The sequence below is a fragment of the Fukomys damarensis genome, unplaced genomic scaffold, assembly GCF_012274545.1.
Source record: "Fukomys damarensis isolate Sample0158 unplaced genomic scaffold, DMR_v1.0_HiC HiC_scaffold_20, whole genome shotgun sequence".
Classification (NCBI taxonomy): Eukaryota; Metazoa; Chordata; class Mammalia; order Rodentia; family Bathyergidae; genus Fukomys; species Fukomys damarensis.
In genome coordinates this window covers 7,136,932-7,159,390 of record NW_022900932.1, presented here as the reverse complement: position 1 = coordinate 7,159,390, position 22,459 = coordinate 7,136,932, and the positions used below count along the sequence as shown (strand labels likewise).

At 49.9% G+C, this 22,459-nt stretch overlaps 1 protein-coding gene and 1 long non-coding RNA gene across 2 annotated transcripts in view; one reads left to right on the top strand and one right to left on the bottom strand.

The window, feature by feature from the left end:
• Positions 1-22,459, top strand: part of Lrfn2 (leucine rich repeat and fibronectin type III domain containing 2) — a 150,526-nt gene that overhangs the window by 97,061 nt on the left and 31,006 nt on the right. The gene's annotated exons all lie outside the window — the stretch shown is intronic.
• LOC104866818 lies at positions 739-4,843 on the bottom strand. Its single transcript, XR_781577.2, has 4 exons — positions 4,768-4,843; positions 1,799-2,038; positions 1,624-1,713; positions 739-1,045 (listed from the first exon to the last, which is right to left on the bottom strand). It is a non-coding gene; the product is annotated as an uncharacterized LOC104866818 (long non-coding RNA).

The window sequence follows — 22,459 nt, the reverse complement described above, 5'->3', positions numbered from 1 at the left end:
CCGACCTAGTCTGGGGGACCATGCAGGTGTTTTGAGGTGGCATAGTACTCTTTTTTTCCTGAACCTTGAAAGTCTTATGGGATTTGGACTTGAGATACAGGATCAAGGCCCTTAAGCAGCAAGGCAGTGGGAGGTGTGCTTGGGGAAAACTCACAGCAAGGGGTACAGTAAGTCTTCGACTTGTGAACATTTGAGTTGTGAACTTTCATGGGTGTACTTTATAAGACTCACTCTCAGCTTACAACAGACAATTCTGGAATAGGACATATTCATAAGTCAGGGACTTATTGTACATGTTTGTATTCCTACCTGGAATATCTCTGTTTACTGTAAAGAAACACTGTAAATAGTTAAATATACTTACAATTTGTCAGGTCTTACATATCACACCCAACCTCCCCGGATCTCTTACTCTATTTCACTTCCAACATGCTGGCACATGGGGGTGCACGCACACTCACACACACAACCCACCACAGAGGTAGGGAGATCAGGAAAACGCATCATCCTCTATGATGCACTTCTTCTGGTCTAAGACTTCGCTTCTATGAGAGCTCCATCATGGATTCTGTCCATTTTGTGCAAAACATGGTGGCCAAAGTGGCGAGACCATTTCTTTGGATTATTGGGGAGACTTGGATGGTGGGGCCCCCAGATCTTCAGGCTTGAAGAAACTCCTGACTGCCTGCCTAGAAGTGGGACCTGGCTTTCCTTCATGGGGATGGCGCAGATCTTCCACCAAGCCAGTAAACAAGAAAGGTTCAGTTCTTGCAAAGCATGTGTGGAGTAAATTGAAATATTTGCTTGTAGCCTCTTTTTATTCAGTATATTAGTTTGGATAAAGGTGAAGCTGCTACAACAAAGAGTCCCAGAAGAGTGGCTTACACAGAGCAGCCTGCCTAGTGCAGCCTGGTAGCAGCTGTGCTACACATTCATTCAGACCAGGGTTCCTTCTTCCTTGTGACTCAACTGTCCGTTTGGGTGTTGTGCTTATCTGCGTACTGGAGCTGGCCTGCTGGCCCATTGGTCACCTAATTCATGGCAACTGGAAAGAAAAGCAGAGCATAAGAATTTTTCTCCAATGCAAGGGATGCAGACATTGTCCTCATCACTCTGTTTGCCTCTGGAAGACACAGGTCATATCGTCACACCTACCCCCACCAGACGCTAGGAAATAAAGTCTCTGGGTGCCACCATCTGCCAAACCCAACCCTGAAGGCAGGCTGGGGTTGGATAGCATAAGGAAGAAGGGTGATTTTGCTACATCTCACTGCTGGGGGTCTAGAGAAAGCTGAGATTTACTTAGACGGCTCTGAGCCATCACTGACCCATGCAGCCAAGACTTGGAACCCAGTGCGAAGATGCTAGTGGACAGCTCTGCACTGAACATAGAAAGGAACATATTGCTGTTTCCTGAGACCTTGGGCTTTTGGCTGCTCCTAGTACCTTTTGTTCATGAGAATGACCACTGCCCGGTTCTCCCTGGCCCTCATCTATGAAGGTCATCCCTGCCTACACACCTGAAGAACACCTACTGGTCATGACACCTCCATTGTGGCCAGCTGCCTGTTCCCTTTGCTCGACCAGATGTAATTTACACATTCATGTTTACAAAGAAGTTACCTCTGCTTTCATCTGTCTCTCACTGTCACACTAGAATGAAAGCTGGACAGGTTTTCTCCATGCGTCACAGAAGCTTTACGGAGTGAAGGGCTGTATTAGAGGAAGCCAACTTAGGCATTATCCGTGAGCAGCCCGCAGTATTAACTTTTGAAAATGAGAAAAGTTTGCCTCCCACCCTCACAAAGTCGATGAATTTGAGCGACTCCGTTGGGCTGACCATCTTCCACGTGGTCCTCTGAGATCCAGGGTAACAGGAGCTACACCCTCCATAGCTGCACCTTCTGGAAAATGCAGCCTCCTTGGCACGTACAGTGGGGAAGAGAGATGCGGACATGACACATTGTCTCAGCTCACAGAGCATGGCCAGAGGCAGTCACAGAGCTCACGGACCGGCAGGTGGGCCGAGGAATGTGGTCTGGACAGGAAGGAGGGCTGGGTGTCAGTGAACACGAATAATGTCTACCACGGAGGTTTGGCACTCAGTCCCACCGCAAATCATGGCACCTGGGACTTTTTAACAAGTGTTTTCATTTCTGATATAACCCGAGACTGACAGTAAGATGAGCTCCACCTAGCTTTCCTGGGAATAGCAGCAATTGCTTATATTTGTGACTGATTAGATGTTATTTTGAGGAGAAAAAAGCTAATCCCATATGCAGAACCTCCATGTGCTATCCTGGGCCGCTTTCCAGAGCAGGCAGCTTACCTATATTTCAGGCTCCAATTTCACATAATTTGGATCCCTCCTATGGATTAGAAGTCAGAGAAAACCCTCTGACTTCTATATATATGCAGTCTGGCTTGGGGACAGGAATATATGACCGTCACTATCCATTCCTACCTTCGCAAGGTGGTTGCTCTTAGTAAGCAGAGATTGGAAGGAAGAACAGGTATGTTTCAATGGGGGAAGACCAGCAGGAGGAAAAGAAGAGGGAAGGCTTGAGGTGGTGGGGCACACTAATCCTTTGCTGAGCTAAAATCTGAATTGGGCTGTCTCTGGTTGGAAAAAAGCATGCATGGGGTATTCTTTGAGAGCCATTCTTTCAATCTGCACAAATCACCGACACTAAGGGTGAACTGAGCTGCCTCAGACATATCTTCTCGTGACCTTGACCTATGGAAGACAGCTATTGTTTGTCGTCCTTCTTTCTTCTGTACCTGAGTCTTAACTTTGGGTCTTGCACAGCCTTTAATAACTCTGTAACTATGGAGAGCCCCAGTTATCTATTTCCATTTGTAAAAGAAAGACAAAAAATATTAAATATTCCCTCCAGGCTTCTTGGAGAATCACATAAGCCAACAAGTCTACTGGATCTGATAACTCCAGAACTGTGGAACAGGAGGGGTTACCACTGGGTCCTCATCGTCGCCACCAATGCCATCATCGTCGTGGTTACTCTGTGGCCTTGACCACACCAACAGCATGTGCTGCAGAGGCAACAGCGGACATGAGCACCCAAAGCAGTAAGAGTCGGCCTACTTCTGCTTAGGAAACAAACCTCATCCCACACACAGCTCTGGTTTCTCTTTGTCCCTCCTTCCTAGACCTGTCCACCCAGAGCTCAGAGCCCTTCTCTGGCTTTCTGAGCTCTGACCTGCCTCTTCGTTGGTCCTGAAATGAATCTGTGCTTCTGGGCATTTGTATTAGCTTTTTCCTGCTATGTAACAATTGCTCAGACTCGAGGGGGTTAAAGCAGCACAGATTTACTGCCTCTGTTTCTGTGGATTTTTCTCAGGGCTCATGCAACTAAAACAAGATGTCCTTGGGAAGTCCAACAAGAGCAATAATCACTCCCAAGCTCACTGGGTCATTGGCACCATTCAGACTCTGGACTGTAGGACTCAGGCGACTCTTTTTTGTCTCTCTGGGCCTCTGAGCTCTTATTGGCTGCCTGTCTCTGCTCATGGCCCCTCTGAAGCACGACAGTTTATGCCTTTGAGGACAGCAGGGGAGATTTCTCTCACTGTGAGTCTCTGTGACTTCAGGGACAGCCGAGACCCTTTTACAGGCCCATCTGATGAGACGGGCCCACCAGAACACTCTCCCTTTTGATTAAGTCAAAGTCAGCTGATTAGGGACTTTCATTAAGAACTTCTGCAAAATCCCTTCTGCTATAGAGTATGAGGAATCACAAGAATTGCAGTCACCAGAGCAATGCACTATGGTATCCTCCCATTCCAGCCCACACTCCAGGGAAGGGATTTTGCAGAGGGTGGGAATCTCAGGGACCTCTTAGAATTCTGCTACCGCAGTATGCAATGGGTCTGTTTCTGGTCCTCAACTGTCCTGTCAGACCAGTCTGAGCTCTCATCCAACAGTGTGCCGAGTCTCCCCAGAGAGACAGAGACACAGAGAGAAACAGGGAGAGAGAAACTGGCTCGTGGATTACAGAGGCTGAGAAGACCCTTGGTCTGCCATCTGCAAGCCAGAGCTCCAGCAAAGCCAGTGGGGTGCAACACAGTCAAGGGCAGGAGGAAAGAGATCAGTGTCCAGCTCAAACAGGCAGACAGGAGAACACCTGCCCCTGCCCCACTGGTTGTATTCAGGCCCCAGGGGACTGGATGGTGCCTACTTGGGGCAGGGCAATCTACTCTACAGAGTCCACCAAGTCTGCCAATTCAAATGCTCATCTTGTTGGGAAAAAAAATCCTCACAGACACATTTCAAAATATGCTTCATCTGGGCACCATGTGGTTGGTCAAATTGACACATGCGAGTGGTCTAGATATCATTGGAAGTGTGGTCATCTCAGGGGAGGATCCTGGAACACAGAGCCCGAGGGAAGGAGGAGGTGCTGATACACTCGCAGAGGTCCAGCTTCAGGGCAGAGTGTGAAGGCCAGGGGAGTTAGGCAGCACAGGATGGAAACTGATGCGAGATCATGTTCCCAGTGGTGTCCTCGGCCCCATAACAGACCACAGAAGACCTCATGGACCATTGGTCAGGGAACCAGCTCAGCCAAGCAAGGCTGCTCAGCACAGACTGGAGGAAGAGCAGTGGAGGTTAATCTGCCTGGCTTCCTCCTTGGAAGTTCCCTGTAGGGAGTTCACTCTCCTGCACTTCCAAATGCAGTCTTGTCCCCTTGGGTACTCTGGAAACCCCGGGGCATGGGGGGGGGCATCCCAGACCCAGGTGCAACCCACCTGTCTGCATGAAGTGCTCCTTCGTGGTAGCAACAGAGGCAGGACAAGTGCTGACAGTCCAGGAGGCAGGTGAGGCTGTGAGATCACAATGTGGGTCAAAGTGGGTTGACTGTGACTGGGCTAAGTCCTGGAGCTGCCCAGGCAAGCACATATGGAGGAAGGACAGACAGAGGCATGGAGAGCGACCTCGACAGCCAGCTGGCACGGAAATGAGTCAATGTGCATAAAGAGGAGGGGAGAAAGGGGCATTAACAACTTTAGTCCTGTACTTTAGGACTACTTTTATTATAAAGATAAGATAATACATTTAAATGAAAAATGGGACCAACACAAAAGTTTGCATAACAAGTCATTTTGTGTCCTAGATTCCAAGTTGCAGTTTTTAGAGAAGCTTTTTAAACTTTCTCTGGCTTGCTCAATCAAAGGTAGATAGAAGATAGACAGAAGATAGACAGACAGACAGACAGACAGATACTGACATGTGTGTGTGTGTGTGTGTGTGTGTGTGTGGAACCTTTCAGTTATACACATAGGATCTTATGTTGCATTAGTTTTGCACAATGGCATTTTACATATGAGAGTGCTAGAGGTAAATTTTAAAATTATAATAGTCTTCAGCTATTGTAAATAATGCTGTAATTTAAGTGGTGCTGTAATTAAATGTTTGTATTGATTCTTTGCATGTAAGTACAAGTAACCTGTATAGAACACATTCCTGAGTATGGAACTGCTTCATAAAGCAATGGGTGGCATTTAAATTTCTATATAGATGCTGCCAATTTGTCTCCCAGCTCTTTCCCCCTAATGTGATCCTTCTTCCTGCTAACCCCAATGCCTTTGATGTGCCAGTCTGCCCACAGCTTCCCTAGCACCACTGGGATCAGCAAACATCTTATTCTTTACCAAACTCCTGGTAAAGAGTTTCCATCTGCATGTCCTTCTTTATTAAAAAGGCTGAACATCTTAGACACCAAAGGTGCTTTTCAGTCACTGATGGACCTGGTGATCTGTCCTTTTAGTTCAGAGTCTCCCAGCTAAGCAGGACAGCCTACTCCAGGAATCCTGGGTCACTCCTGCAAGAGAGAGCACAGCAGACATAGCCCACCAGAAAACTGTGCAGGGACTGAAGGGTTAACTAAAGCAGAGAGCCGGGAAGAGGCCAGTGGGTGTTTTGAACCTGATAAAATGAGGCACAAGGACTGCACATTTTTGGGTAAATGTTGCTCAAAATTTTGGCGCCTTGGAGAGAACCTTGAAATGAATTTTCTGTACAGGATGGTCAGCAGCAGTGACTTACTGATCCTGGGCACAGAGCCTGCCCCTAGTAAATGACAAATCCATGAGTGATGGGAGTGAAACTCCAGATATCCTGCCCTACCCAGCCCTGGCCTCTGCTCCCTGCAGCGAATGCTTGTGGGGAAAGATGAATGGGTTTTAACCCAGAAGGGAAAAAAGTAGATATGAAAGTCAACTCAAAAAGAGGGCTGTGAGTGTGTGTGTGTGTGTGTGTGTGTGTGTGTGTGTGTGTGTGTGTGTGTGTAACTGGAGGGAATAAAGATGCGCCACATGATCTGAACAGTGATGACGATAGAGGTGTTGCTAAGGGTGGTGACAGCGGCTCAGAGCTCATTTACCACCCCCACACGTACAATGTGCCATTTCAGTGCCACATGGAGAGTGGCAGTCCCTGGTCTGCCAGTCACTTGCACCTTTCCCTTCAACAGTGTCACTGTCCAGCTCTCTTGTCCCCACTTCCCATTTCCTTCAGTTGACTGACAGAACTGATCACATTTCTAGGGGACCGTTCCTGGCAAGAGACACACCAGGCAAGCTTTTTTTGATCACTTCCTGGAGAGAGCTGGGGTCCTCTCCTGCAGTGGTGACAGACCCTTCTCTGCACTGGAGCAGGGTCTTAGAGCGCAGGCAATGAGTCCTCCTCAACTACTCTGTCAGTGCAGTGGTCCTGGGCCTCACCCCGCCCCCACGGGGCAGGGATCCTTTTGTTTTGCAATAACTAGCCTAAGGCTACAACCAAATCTCTTGCCTTAGGGGACTGACGAGAGATGTTAGAATTTCTCTTTCTAAACTCACTGCATTCCTTCTCTTTCTCTTTCCTTCTCCTTCATTTCTTCTTCCTCTCTCCAGTCTTTCCTGTGTGTGTGTGTTTCCCTCACCACGTGCTGAGGAAATGCTGGGGCAGGGCGATAATTACATCACATCCACACATTTGGCATCACAGAAGCCTATATTATCAGCCATTCTCTCCTACTTCTGCTCAGAGCCCTTTTACCCATCCTGAAGTCTCTCTAGGCTTAACGGAGCAATCAGGTGAGTGTAGTTGCACAGTTCTAGTTTCCACTGTGGAGAGTTTAGGGAGGTTCACTGTCACAGTTATGACATGTCACAGTTAACTGAAACACGGTTATGTCAGGGTGTCCTGGGGTAGGACTCCCGCCGGCCTTACACCTGCCAATGCAGACTCTAATGTTTTAAGTCTGTCCAGTGGCACCATGGGCTCTTGTGACCTTGCCAGCTGATGTGGTGAATTCTGGATCATTGGCACCTTGGGAAGTCAGTGTCACAGCAGCAAGCCCACGTTGTGGTGGACCCAACATGTGGATGACTTTGAAGGTACTGATGTTGACCAGCCATGACTCTTGGTCTTGAGGATGTTCAGTGAGGTGACCAAGAGAAAATCTGACGTGCACTGTCACCTTATATAGGCCTTGGCTTGCCCTTCATGTCCAGCAGACTTTCACTGAAGAGGCGACACTGCACACATTAGAAGTCCTCCCAGACTCTTCTACTAATGCCCCTGAACTTTTTTCTGCATCTTTGTTCCTCCCAGTACAGAAGAAAGACACCAGTGGTCTCTATAGTGAGCTGGAGTGGCCATAATGACACTGTCTGGCAGCAGCAGCCGCCTACATAGTTGTTCTCATTCTGAACCTGGAAACCAGGCCTGAACCCATCCTAGCTCTCTCCAGCCAGACTGCCTGGAGACATTCAAATTTTACCATCACCTGCAACAGGCTCCTAGCCTCCCGTGGTTACACAAAGCTGTGTGTGACTTGGGAGTGGAGGAGAGCTTGTCTTTCTAATAAGACGAGGCTCACACGGGGCTCTCTGAGCCCCGCAGCTGCACTTGTAATTGTCAGGAAATCGGGATCCACACAGCACCAGTGAAGCCTGGTAATGAAACGTCTGCTCTCCCCAAGACAGCCCTTGTGGTGTGGCCAGGCCAGACAGATGCTCATTAAGTGAAAGGGCTGCAGATTCAATCAGGGCAGGCCAGAAGTAAGCACAGGGAGCAGCTTCCTACAGGGACAGAGCTCACCTTGTTCTTTCTCGTTTTCCCCAAGCCTGGGTGGGTTGAAAGTCTCCCCAGACGAAGCATGAACCCAGGTTCCAAGAATCAGACTGAGAACAGAAATCTCTAGCTTCTGTGCAGTGGATTCAGTCGGATAAGGAACAGCCCCAGGTCCAGCTGAACTTTGGGAGAAATCACTTCCACCGTGGAGAATCTAATGAAAACTTAGCACACACGTCTCAGAAAAAGTGCTCCTCGACATAAAATTCAGCACATGATTTTAATATGTTCACAGACCCCAGGAACCCATCCCTGGGCTAAGGAGTAAAGTAACAAAGACTCCTCTACTACACAATGTCACACATGTCTAGCTGTCTTAGGGTACCGCCCTTCAGTTTTGGGGGCAATGATGGTAAAGTTAATAGCAATGTGTGTTGACAATGCTTCTCTGCTATCTTTGAGATGAATAACACCTACAGCCCACACCTGTTCATGTCTAAGTGACTGCATTAGTCACTTCCTACCACCCAGACAGGATACCCAACAACTGAAAGTTAAAAGAAGACAGGTTTATTTCGGCTCACAGTTTTCAGAGGATTTAGTCTATAGTCAGCTGGCACCAAGGCAGAAATGGCATGGTTAGAAGGGCCTGGTAGAAGAAAGCAACTCAACTCATGGCAGCCAGGAAGCAGAGAGAAAAGGGAGAAACCAGGGTCAAAGAATCTATCTTTCCCGGCCAGTCTTCTAGTGATCTGCCTCTTCTGGCTGGGCCCTACCTCCTAGAAGCACATTCAGGCACAAACTCATCGGTGGATGAATCCAGGGATGAGTATAGCACCTTTGTGACCCAATCAGCTTTCAAAAATCCTACCTCAAATACAAACTCACCCAAGTCTTTCTTGGGAGAGATTTTAGATCTAAAATATCACAGTGATCATTCTTGAGACCTCATGGCAAATATCTTCCCCATCTATCCTCCTCTTTCTTTGAGCATTTAAAGAATTTTATAGTCTTCCCAATGATCAGAATCATCTTAACAAGGATCATAATGGTGATGATCATTTCCTTCTTGGGTTATGCCCATGTCCCCTTTGTCATCTCTAAAGGAGATCTGCTTCCTGGAGGTAGGTGCCCCTCCACAAGTGTTAGAGTACTTTGTGCACAGTGTGTGTTTGAGACCATGTCCTCTGGATGGGTGTCTGGCCCTGGGTGCTATTCATATATAACCAGCCTGCCCACAGTGGTGAAGCTGGACTCTGACCACTGCTGCACATGGCCTTCCCAGTAGGCTTCTGGCAATTGGCATCCACCATGCACAGCCACTCATGGGCTTGGAAGAGGCTGTCCCCGAGGGCAAGTGCTCCTTCCTCCCCTCTGTGAAATATGTTCATGGGCCTTTGACATTGAACTACAGTGCAATTTGTTTATTTGTTTCCAGAGTTGAAAAGACCAACAAATGTCACCCACCGTCACTCCTGTCTCCTGATGTGTCACATAAGGTGTAATAGCAATGAGTACTTTGGTCCCCGTGAATCAGCAGTATTAAGGCTGTGTCTAGATGCCCCCCCTAAAGCCTCATGCAGTCACAGCTGGGGCTTTTTCAGAGGTGGCTGGACCTAGAGTGTGTGATTAGTTCCTGGTGCAATTCTAGGATTCAGGGTGCTAGGACTGAGGGTGGGTGATTACTAAATCAGTCCAATTGGTTTGGCACCGCCCTAATCCCAGTAGCCTGGGTATAATATAAGGGACAGGAAGAGGCTTGTCTTTTCTCTTGCCTGCTTTGCTGCCTTCTGCCCACCATGGACTGTTTCTTCTCTGTGATGCCTACCTGCCATGCCACCCTGCCTCAGAGCCACCCAGTTATAGATTGAAACCTCCGTAAACCATGAGCGAAATAAACCTTTCTCCCTTTAACTTTGGGATCCAGGTATTTTGTCTCAGTGATGAGAGAAAAGTAATTAAGATGAGCAGCGAGATGCAAAGTTCTGGCTAGGGAAAAGTATGTGTGCAGAGGTCCAAACCAGAGAAAAGGAACCACAGAGCTAGAAAATAAAAATACAATGTCACCTTGGGGAAGGTGAAGAGAACAGTACATAAGAACTGTATACTATTTTTGCAACTTCTTAGGCATCTTTTAACTATTTCAGAGTTAAAACTTATGATTAAAAAAACTGCAGGAACTATAGAACTCTATGGTAGTGCTTTCACCACCAGACACTTAAATTCTTTGTAGTTTATTATTTTGCATCTTCAAAATAATGCTACCTCTTCATGTCCCAAGAGATCTTCTTGAGTTCTACCTATCCATCTGTGCTTCTCTCAGAAGGAAGCAGAAAGGGACAAGGAAAAGTGTGTCCTTTTTTAGGGAAACCTGTGGACATCGCATACTACACAGTTACTGGCAACCCATTGGCTAGAACTTAGTCACACTGACTTAATAATTACAAGGGAGGCTGGGAAATGTAATCTTCATCTGGGGTTGCTTTGTGCCAAATAATATCTGGGATTTTTTAATGTTGTAAATTGACAATGAATAAATATATAATAGGGAGTACAAGGTGGTGTTATGGTTTATAAATCAATCTAGTTAATATACCTATCCCATCACCTCAAATACTTAAGACTTTTTGTGATGAAGCCAGGTATGGTGGTGCAGGCTTATAATCCTAGCACTCTGGACAGCTGAGGTGGGAAGGTTGAAAGTTCAAGCCCAGCCTGGGCAACCTAGTGACTTAGCAAGGTCCTGTCTCAAATAAAATTTTAAAGGGGCCAGGGATGTGTCAAGGCCCTGGGTTCAATCCCTAATATAGTGCAAAAAACAAAAATTATGGTGAGAATTCTTAAAATGTACTGCCTTAGCAATTCTGAAATAAATACTCAGCACTATAGCATGAACCGTGTTCAGCATATACACTTGGGATCCTTCCCGTGGAGAAGGGCAGAATGAATCTGGGGCCGGGCAGGAGGCTCTGCATTGGGCCCCATGCAGAAAAGGTCCTCAATTCCCCTACAGTAGGACATGGCCCTGCTTCTGTCCCCCTCTTCCCTGGCTGGCAGATCGAATGGCCAACCTTCTTGGCATCAGCGTCCTTGGCCTGCCTTAGTCAGAGGGCAGGGGACACATGCGCTGTGAATTGGAGGAACGAACCCAACTCCTTCCATCACCTGCTGGTTGCCAGGATAACTATGCTTTCACCCTACCTGGGGCTGGCTGAGGTGGGGTCTGAGCTCGCTAAGCCTAGGAGTTGCAGAAGGACAAAACCTATCACAGGACTGGGCAGTGGCTCTGCTTCTCCCAATCCAAGTGGGAAGGCGGGAGCTGCTGCCCAAATTATCCAGTGCCCAAAACCAAATCCTAAATCCAACTATTGGGAACCAATCAAGGCGGGAGTCACCCTCCCTCTTTCTTGGTCAGCTTTTCCTTGGCTGGGGAAAAAGAAATACCTGATAGACACAACTTAAAGGAGGAAAGGTATATTTGGGTTCAGGGTTTCAGGCTGGCGCCAAGGAAGAAACATCATGGAGAAAGGGCACTGCTGAGGAAAGCTGCTCATTCTGTGGTGGCCTGGAAGAAGAAAGAGTTGAAAGCCAGCCAGAGGGAGGAAGGGACTGGGGACAGAACATACTCATCACAGGAACCGACTTCCTATAATGGGGTCCCACTTGCTCACAGCCTATTCTCAGCTATGACCTCTTCATGGATCCACCCACTGATAGGTTAGTGCCCTGTGATCTAATCACCTTCTAAAACCCCCACCTCTGAACAATGCTCTGATCACGTTCTTCACACATGAGTCTTTGGGGGACACTTCATATTTAAAAAATAACACTCTCCCTGGAGGGGGGCACGAAGGGCTCAGCTCAAGGGCACCAAGACTCGGCCTCTCCCAGGTAGGGGAACACTCTTGACATTTGGCGAATCTGACCTCTTTACTCTGAAACTCCGGGGCATGCTCTCCGTTCTCGCCCAGCTAATTAACAAAGGTTATCAGCGCTTACTATAGTCAGTGCTGTCTGGCCACTGCCTTGTGCACATTGTGTTGGTTGGTTCTAGAGCAGGAGAAGGACACAGGTGGAACCAAGGGTTTCTGGACTCTCATGACCTCTACGGAGCTCTGAGACTCTGTTACTGGGAAGGCACCTTGGGCAAGATCTAAACTCTTCCCTGGGCCTCACCTCCTCTATCAATGGGAGTCATGACCACACCGACCTCGTAAGGGTGGTAGAGGATGAAATGGGTCAAAGCAGGAAATGTTGAGCTCGTAATCAGCCCTGAAGCAGCCGTCAGCATTACATTTCCGTGATGACGACGATGATGATGAAGATGAGGATGATGATGATATCTCCATCTGCAGAAGTGAACGAGAATTGTTTACACTAAGCTCAAGTCACTCACACTCCGAGAAGTTCACAGACAAATAAAAGTTTGAGAACCAACTTTTGGAAGATTCCAGTCTGCAGGCTGCAGCCAGTTCATGGGGGAGAAGGCATCACCAGATGGTGTTAGCTCTGCCTGTGGCGATGCTGAAAGACAGCCAGATTGGAGAAGGGGGGAAGGCGGGAGTGTGAGGTCCATTAATGTCACACCATTGGGGCAACTTTAAAGATAATTTATGTCCACGTTTACACAGGCAAAACTCAGATGCAAGGTGTGGGAGTCCTTTGCCTGGAGTGAAGCGGCCATTTTGTGAGGTCTTTGTCTTGTATGGAGAAAGTAGGACTATTTCCATGTTGAGGGAAGTAGGGCTGTGTTACCAGGGGAGACATGGTGCTGTGCTTGGGGAGCCCCAGTCTGAGGGAGATAGGGCCATCACCTCTCTTGGAAATTCCAGGTTGAGGGATAGACTGGGCAGCCATTACTTCTGCTACTTGACCTCTTGCCCCAGAAGAAGATAACCCTGTGTCTTCCCATGTCTAGTGGATAGGCATCTCTTAGTGGTTAGGCAACTCGTAAAGGAGAGAAAGGAACACTTTGCCCAGTCTTTGTATGGAGTCTGCACAGCAGGGCCCAATAAACCCTGATAGCTGCTAACTAATAATTTGGTTCTGTAAATCCGACCAGCCTCAGTGACAGAAGCCTGATGAATCCCACAGGCAGTGACCACTGGTGGTGAGGGCCCTGCTGGTGCTGGGGTTCCTAAAAGACCTGTGGTGGTCAGAGCGGAGGCTGGGACCATCTTCCCTCTGTGGCCTCACAGCCACAGTCAGTGGCCTGCACTTCCTGAGCAGGGCTGCACTGTGACCTTCCGCCTTGGCAGGCTCCCTCCATTAAAACCTCTTCTCTTCACCGCAGCACCCTTGCCCTAGGCTGGGAGGCTGTCCCTGACCCAGTGCACCCAGCCTGAGCCCAGGCTGAGAGGCTGCTAGGGAGAGGAAGATTTGGCAACGGACTCAGGCCACAGCTTGGGTGGCATCAGCTCCTCCCTGTGCAACCTGCAGAGCCTCTTCAGCAAGTGGCCAGGTCCCCTGGAGGTCAGGGCCTCCTGAGTCTGCTCACAGCTCAGCTTTTCACCCCAGTGCAAGCTCCATTCCGCTACCCACTCAGGTTTCCATTTCAGGGCAGCAGGTTGTGAGTAAGTAGGAGACAAAAGACCATCTGCAGAGTAAGAATTCTGACCAGCAACAGTGCTGTTTGGGGATTTGACTATGTGCTGAAGTGTCACACATGATGCACCCAGTAGGTCTTCACAACCATTCCATTTAGCAGATGTGGAAAGTCAAGAGGCACTGGGATGTCTAGAGTCTTGCCCAAAGTCACACAGCCCATAAGAGACAGCAGAATCTAAGCTGAGGTAAATCCTCAGCCCTGGGTGGTGGCTGGACTCGAGTCCGAGAGCCAGACTTTGGCCATCTGGCAGCACGTCTCAAAGTGGGGCTCCCTTTAATAAGGACGGAGGATTGCCCAGCTCCACCAGACCTGCCTCTCTCCAGCCACAGCACCTGGTGGCTCTGTTCTCCCTCTGGAATGTCCTCGTGCAGACATCGTGCTCTGGCTCGTGGACCCCTACCCGTGTCATTCCAGAGCACAGTCCAGGCCACCTCCTCCCAAAAGCCTTCTCTGGCCCTAGGTTAGGTTCTGCAAAATGTCCATGATGTACTACCACTGTCTTTTCCCTCCACTCTGAGAAGTGACACATGGGTTGGGGCTGGGCCAACCTGAGCTCGGATTTCGGCTCTGCCTTTTGTCCCCAAGTCATTGAGCAAATGGGCTAAGCTTCCCGAGCCTCCATCTGTGAAATGGGCTAAGAGTACTGTGTAGTTCAGTGGTTTGAATGAAGTAAAGAGTAAAGCACCACACTCTGGCCACATTTGCCTCCTCTCCTGGGTCACGGTTATCCCAACATTTGTTTGCAGCTGCTCCTGGGAAGGGGGAGATGTCCCACCCGGCTCTACCCACCCCGATGTCCCACCCACACCCCTGCAGCAGATGCCAGACAGAACTGGGCTTCGTGGTTGAATCAGTGTTGCCGAGTCAGACAGGTCCCCGAATCCACAGTGCAGGTGGGGGGGCGCAGGAGGAAGGGGTGACCGCAATGTTCCAGATCCTGACTCCAGACAAGATCTACAGGAGGAGAGAAAGCGGGAAAGAATGAAGCAGGGAGGCAGAGGAAAATGGAGGCTACTCAGACTTCAGGAAGGGAATAGAGCGCCCCAGACTTCAGGATGGAAGGACAGCCACGCCCTTTATCCCTCCACTTGGGAGGAGCGGGGATGGGGGTAGTGGCAGAGGCATCTGGGCTACTGGGGTGCTGGGGTGGTCTCGGATTTCATTGCTTTCTACCCAGATCTCATCAAACCAGAGCTGGAAATGGACTTGAACCGTGACTCTCTCCGCCACCCCCAACCAGCCAACCTGCCCAGAGGAGGAAACTGAGGCACTGAGAGGTCCAAGGCAGGGCCAGGGCTGGGCCTTCCTTTCAAGCAGTCCCGGGATGTGCATTCCTGCTGTATTGCAGGTGACAGTCAGGATGCTCTTGTTCAGAAAAGACAGCAGTAGAAACGCAGGGGAGCAAAACCCAGGGTAATGGAGCCTGGTGTTTGCAATAAAAATTTAAATGTGCCGTCCTGGTGGCAACAGCAGCTTTTATCTGATCAGCTCATCGGTGTCTTAGAAGGCTGGGTTCCGTACATGGCAAAACTCAATTGAATTCATATTTACTGCCCTTGAGTGTGCGTGGGTTATTATTTCCAGTGGATTCATCTCTCTCTTCTCCTCTTCCTCCCCTTTCCGTCTGCCCCTCCTTTCTCTTATTCCTCTGAGCGGTCTTATTATCCAACAATTCACTGGGAAAGTTGACAGGAGGGAGAGACTCTCCGTCTGAGCAGGTTATTTTCTATTTGCTCCTCCAAATAAATCCCCCCCCAACCCGAGCTGGGGCTGCCCTGTGCCCCAGGCTGCTGTCTGGTCAGCTGAGCAGGCCCCAACCGTCCTCAGGCCACTGGGAGGCATCAGTGAGCTGGGGTGGGAGTCAGAGAGCCTTGCCTGGCTCCCTCCCAGGGGCAGGGCATCCATGCTTGGCTTCTGTCCACTGAGGGCCACAGCTCTTCTCCCACGGCTGTGACGGCTGAGTCCCTGAAAGTGTCCTCTGCTATGTGCATTCAGGCCTACAGCGAGAGGGGGACAGGCTCCCCGGTGCTGCCAGTCCTGGGCTCCCACAGCCCTGCCTACACCTCCATCAAAGCCCCTTCATTAAACCTGCTTCCGGTCCCCGTGGGATTCCATCATCTGCCTCCCCCCAGGTCCCTGATGGTTAATGTGTGCCCTGAACTAGGGGAACACAGCAGAGAGACACACAAGGAGCAGGCAGAGGGACCCTGTCTCATTTGTCTTTGTCATCTGAAAGAAAGGACGGGCTTTGGGGCAGTGTCTGCGGTCTGCATGGGAGATGTGCCATCTTACCTTCCATCCCCAAAGGTCCCCAAAGTCCTGCTCCACGCCACATCCTGCCCCATTAGTGGCTGCTTCTAACTACTCCAGAGCTGGCTGCACCATGTGGGGTGGTGGCTTCTTTCTGTGACTTCTTTCCCTACTGTGGCTCTTTTCTGTGACCCCTTTCTCTCTAGGTAACTCGTGGTGGCTCTGGAACTGCAAAGGGAGTCCCTGCTGAGAAGCCCTCTTGCTTTCCTGGGGCTCTTGCAAGTCCAGCCTGGCCGCCAGGCAAGGACAGGCCAGACATTGCGGAAGTAGCCTGGACTCCCTCTGACCCTGATGTGCTCGGAACAGTGGCAGGGCCCTCCTGCAGCCCACCATCCCGAGATATGAAACCCATAGATAAATACCCATCAAGAAGCAATTTCAATTTTCCAAATTCTTTCTTGTTTGTTTGAAGAATTGTGTTATTAGGAGGCCAAGATTAGATATGCAGCACTTGATGTCGAACAAGCACATCATAACAAGGCTGGGTGGTAACCACAGGTTGCTGTGTGGAAGGGGACTTTGTCCTCAAAGTGGTCTGCATGCTTTCACGAAACTCAGCATGGCCAAGGCCTGGATGAGGCCCAGCAACCCAGGACAGGGAGGGGTGTCCTATAGGGCCCCCCCAAGGAGGAGAATAGAGGATGCTGTAAATATCAGACGCAGACTCAGCAGATGGGGCTTGGGCTGCTACTTGGGACATGGAAAGTAGACAAAAACGGCCTCAGGAAGCCCCCATCTGCTGGGAGAAGTACAGCCCCTACCTCTGGTGACCTCCCAGCGTGACACCTGGTTCAGATAACTATGTTCTGTGAACTGCAGCGCCACCTCACCTGTGCCTGCCCCCTAGCCTGGGTGGCTCATATTGGAAAAGCCACTTTTAATTGTAGCCAGGGCCGCCTGTAATGAAGACAGTAAATCAGAGTGACATCCTCAGCCACAAGGAAATGAGGTCTGGGTTATCTGTGGCGCTGGCTACTCCTCCCCTGCTGCGCCTGCCTCCCTGGGGATGAGGGAGAAGCATGGCGCTGGGAGGGCAGGATACCCTGGGTCACCCGCGCAGGCGCGCACACTCTGATTCAGAGGGAGGAAGGAAGCCAGGCGTGGAGAGGGGCGGGCCCTGGGGGCTGGACATGCGCCCTGTGAGGCCACATGGCCCCCATCTCTCTCACCTGAGGAGGAGGGGCCCCTCCAGTGTCCCAGAGCCTCTTCCCGGCTGCAGACTTCAAGTGGGGACCTCAAGGGGCTTAACAGGATGGGGACTCTTAGCAGAAGAACCTCACAGGATGGTACCACATCCCTCATGTGTCACACGTGTCACCCTGAGGCCTCCAGGGAGGCGGATGTTGGGAGCAGAGTCCACGGCCCAGGCCGATGATGGGAGCTGACAGCAGTGGGCCATCTGTGTCACCAGCACAGTGACAAATCACCGGCACCCGTGGAGATTCACGCAGTCAAAGCTGACAAAATGGCAGGAAATAGCAGTTGCTTCCATCAAAAGCTGAGCACACCGGCTACACTCCCTCTCTTCCTCGTTCACGTCCCGGCCTCTGGCTCCCCCTCAAGCCCCGTGCACACCCCGAGACACCCCTTCCGGGGCTCGCTGTGTCTCCAGGCAGACGGCGGCCATAGCACAGCCCAAGCCCTGGCCGCTCCGGGCCGAGCAGGCCCCACCGGTCGTCCGTGGGGGAACTGAGCTCCCCACCCGCCAATAAGCGGCCAGCTGTGGTTAGTCGGTGACGAGAACCTGCAGGGTTTTCATACCCATTTTTCTTTCCCCACGTCTCGCGTTTCCACAGCAGCCCGGCTGTGGGTAGCTTATATAATGATGGTTATAATTAAGAAGTTTGCCTTGGGCAGGATCCTCAGAAGTGGAACAAGGATTGGAAACGAGGGTTTGAGTGTAAGTAGTTTATCTGGGTAGGGATCGCAGGGAACAGGAAGAGAAGGAGAGGAGTGAGATGCAGGCGGGAAGGAGGCCAGTATAGGCCAAATTAAAGTGCAGGTGACTGCGATGGGAAACCCGGGCTCAGCCTCTCTGGGACCCTTGAGGAGACTGAGTAGGAAGAGTTGTTCCACCCAAGAGGCGAGGCAGTCTAGGTACACCGTGCTGTGACCAACAGTACATGTTTAAGGGTTTCCCCCCATTAAGTTTGCTGGCACGTTTAAAGCAGACAATACCGTTACATTTGTCCTTGGGATCTTACGCCTTTACACAGTAGGTCTCGGCTCTTGTTTTTGCCCCCCTTGAGGAGACTGAGTAGGAAGAGTTGTTCCACCCAAGAGGCGAGGCAGTCTAGGTACACCGTGCTGTGACCAACAGTACATGTTTAAGGGTTTCCCCCCATTAAGTTTGCTGGCACGTTTAAAGCAGACAATACCGTTACATTTGTCCTTGGGATCTTACGCCTTTACACAGTAGGTCTCGGCTCTTGTTTTTGCCCCAGACCCTGCCCTCCCTTCACCCCCTTCACCCTTCCCTATTTCAAAGACTTTGTTTCCATTTTCCACATTTTTTATTTCCCCTTATTTCCTTTCCCCTCCCCTTCCCTCTTTCCCTTTAGCCTTTTTCTTCCTGTTTCACACGCTCATTTATACCATTTGAACCTTATTAACACTTAGTTTTTCACACTGGAGAAAGTATTTGGTATTTACACATGTGTGTCCTATTTATTTCACTTAAGAGTATGGCCTCCATATGTATCCATTTTCCTGTGAATGACTCTAGTTCCTCATTCTTTATGGCTGAGTAGTACTCCACTTTATAGAAAAACCACATCTTTAACGAGTCTCCAGTTGTGGGTTTTGGGTTGTTTCCAAGTTCTAGCTATTATGAACTGTGCCGCTATAAACATGGCTGCACGCATATTACTGACTGTGCTATAATTCTTTTGATTCCTTTGGAAAGATACCCAGCAGAGGGACAGCTGGGTCAAATGGAACCTCTAACCCTAGTTCTTTGAGGTATCTGCATATTGATTTCCACAGTGGTTGCACCAGTCTGCACTCCCACCAACAATGGAGAAGGGTTCCTTTTTCCCCACAGCCCTGCCAACATTTGTTATTGGTTGATTTCTTGATAGCAGCCATTCTTTCTGGAATGAGGTGGAATCTCAGTGTTGTTTTCATCTGCATCTCTTGAATGACCAGAGATATTGAACATTTTCCCTCTCTCTCTCTCTCTCTCTCTCTCTCACACACACACACACACACACACACACACACGCACATGCTGCTTTTACTTCTTTGTCTGAGAAACATCTGTTCATTTCAGATGCCCATTTTTGAATTGGGTCTTTGTATTGGGGGGGTCTGATTTTTTTTAGTTCTGTATATATTCTAGATAGTAGACCTTTGTCTGAGGAACAGTTGGCAAAATTTTTTCCCCATACTGTAGGATGTCTCTTAGCTCTGTTGGTGATTTCCCTTGCACTGCAAAAACTTTTTCATACAATGCGATACCAGTTGTTGATTCTTTGTGCAAGTTCTCATGCTGCTGAGGATTTGTTCATAAAGTCTTCTCCTATGCCAGTGTCTTCCAGAGTTTTACCTAATTTACTTTCCAGTAAGTGTAGTGCTTCTGTTTTGATATTTAGATCCTTAATCCACTTGGATTTTAGTTTAGTGCATGGTGAAAGATAGGGATCTAATTTTAATCTTTGGCAATCCACCTTTTCCAACACCGTTTATTAAAGAGGCTATCTTTCCTCCAGTGGGGATGGTTGGCTCCTTTGTCAAGGATGAGGTAGCTGAGTATGTCTGGAGTTGTTTCTAGCAAAAGCTACATTAACATTAATCCTTCTCAAAATTCGCCTTGCTTTGAACTTATCCCATGTTCTTGCCACTTTCTGACACAGTTCTGGAAGTTCTCTTTTGGGAGGGTCTTTAGTTGTGCTGTCCGGGCTGCCTGGATGTTCTGAATAGATTCAGTGTGTTTCCTCTCCTTGTCATTTTGACTGTGGGGAGGAGCCAGAAGTCACATGGTGCCAGATCTGGTGGAAAAAGGTGGATGAGGATGCACCGCATCTTTTCATTTGGCAGAAATGGTCATAAACATTTGACCCACACAGGATGATCAGAAAATACAATGAATGTTTAAATTTTAAAAATTACTGCAGCAAATGACACATTATCATTAATCCAGTTCAAAATACTCAAAATGCTTCCCTTCACTTCAAGCACACTTACGCCATCATTCTTGGCTAGGTAGCTCTTGCTGTAATAAGTGTTTTAAAAATGTAAACATAAACCATATTTTTCAAGCATCCTCTGTATTTATCCTCGTCTCTCTCACTGGCATTGGTGAGGACTTTTCTCTGGGGACATCATACCCGGCAGGCCTGATTCCCTCACAGGGATAAGCGGGGTCCTGCCACACATCAGAGGGGTGGCAGAGGTACCAAGGGTAGGATGTTAGAGAGCATCAGTGCATTCATTCCGTTTCTCCCTCAGTAACATGTCCATCAAACAAATCCCATGGTGGGCGCAGGCGCAGAGGCCTAACTGTCACAGAGCACGCAGGGGACACAGGTCTGTGCTTACTAACGAGCAAATGCATCCGCTCGTCTTGTACAGTGGATGCGTAATGGCCTGAGTGGCTCCCTCTGCCCTTTCGATGGTTTGGATATCATTTCCCCTTTTCTTTGCTGTTTTTGCTGTCCTGCCAGAGGCAGCCGTTTATCTGGCTTTTAGAGAAGTTTGGGGGCGGCCCAGGGAATGTTTTCGTCCAGCCTGTGTGTGTGGGTTTATTCTGCAGCCACTGCTGTCACACTGGAAGCTGTGACTGACAGCTTTGTCAGAATCAGAGGGCCCTGTGCTCAGGGTGGGAGGTCCCTGGGGGAGGGGCCCAATTCCCCCCCACAAAGGGGAGTTGGGTTTGTTCTCAGCTGTTCCCCAGTCTGGAGAAGGGTGTGGCCTCAGAGGGGGGGGATCAGCTCTTCTCTTACTCTCCAGACTGTCACCCCGCCCTGAGTCGGCTGGCACCTTGAGCCAGTGCTATCTGGACCTGAGCCGAAGTCAGAAGTCAGGGTTCCTGACCCAGCCCTCACCCCCAGGGCTCCTCCTGCTTGGTGCCTGGGAGGGGAGGAAGGAAGTCCGGAGCACCCAGATCCTGACCCCTCCCACTCTTATTAATTCACACTTTCCTGGAGCACCCTGGAGGGGCTGAGTCTTTTTACCTGAAGCTGGAGAGGAGAGCATCTTACTTGATTTACGGGCTCCTGGGGCAGGTGGCTCTGGCTGGTTGCTAGGGTATCTTTTAAATGGAAATCAGGGTGGAGAGACAGCACACAGATCCGGCAGCCATCTGCTAAATGTTGCCTCTTCTGCAGGAGCTTCTGACAGGCAGCCTTCCCAGGAGGGGAGGGAGCAGGGCGGCTGGAGCAATCTGGGGTCTCCGCCTTCACGCCCAGGAGCAGGAAATCCCCTTTTCCGCCTCTAGGTCCTTTATGTCCCTGATCTCTCCTTATCGCTCTCTTTTTCCTTTTCTTTTAAATATGAAGTCCTATCTGGAGGCTCTGATTGCAAACCCACAGCCTGGTTCCACAATTTGGCATTTACTGCCAGTAGATTTCTGTATGCGTGCCCGTGTGCGCGTGTGTACAGGCTCACGTGTGTGTGACTCACCACCACCGGGGCCCAGCAGGTGGGTCTTTCCAAGCCAGTGAGGCCCCGGCTGCTGAGAACACGGCGTTGCCTGCCGGCACTTCCCCGAAGCGAAAACACCAGCACCTGAACCAAGTGAGACAGCTCGGTCATCACGGGTCCCCTTGTCCATCCTGTGGTGAAGCAGCCAGCAGGCACGTGGAAGCCTCTGGAGGGGCCTCCTCTATTCAGTGCTCCAGGAGCCAGTCAGACAGTCCATAGTGTAAACAGTGGGTTCTTTCCAGGGCAGGTGGAGGAGTGTGGGCTTTGAACTGCACTTCGTAGTGTTCAAATGGGGATGGTAATACTAGGCCCACAAGGTACGGTGGGGCAGGTTGCTCACTGCACAAGGTTGCTCAGTTGTGTGCCCTGCAATGCCCAGTGGGGATGCCTCCTTCTAAACGCACAAGGGCACCTCTCTCATAGGCTGGTGATAGCACTCATCTTGCAGACTTGCGAGGACCACATGAAGCAATCCAGGAGCAAGGGAAGACTGTCCCCACCCTGGGTAAAGCCCAGGCCCGGGCTGGTTGTAGCACTGTAGGTTGCAGGGAGCTGTGTTTCCCTTCCTCTCTGGCCGCTTCAGATCCCACCCTGGCCCCTGCTACCTCACGGCCCTTCCGAGCAGGCTGCTGCATCCCTCACACTGCTGACACTGGATGCCAGCATCTCTTTGGACACCTGGCTTCTGACCCCCGCGCTCTCCCAGCTTCTCTCACAGATAATCCCGAGGCCTCTTCCCAGCTTGCCCTCTCCCCAGCCTCCCCTTCACTGCCCCCTGCCCAGCTCCCTGCCTTCATCCGTGCCCCACCCCCCCACTCGCG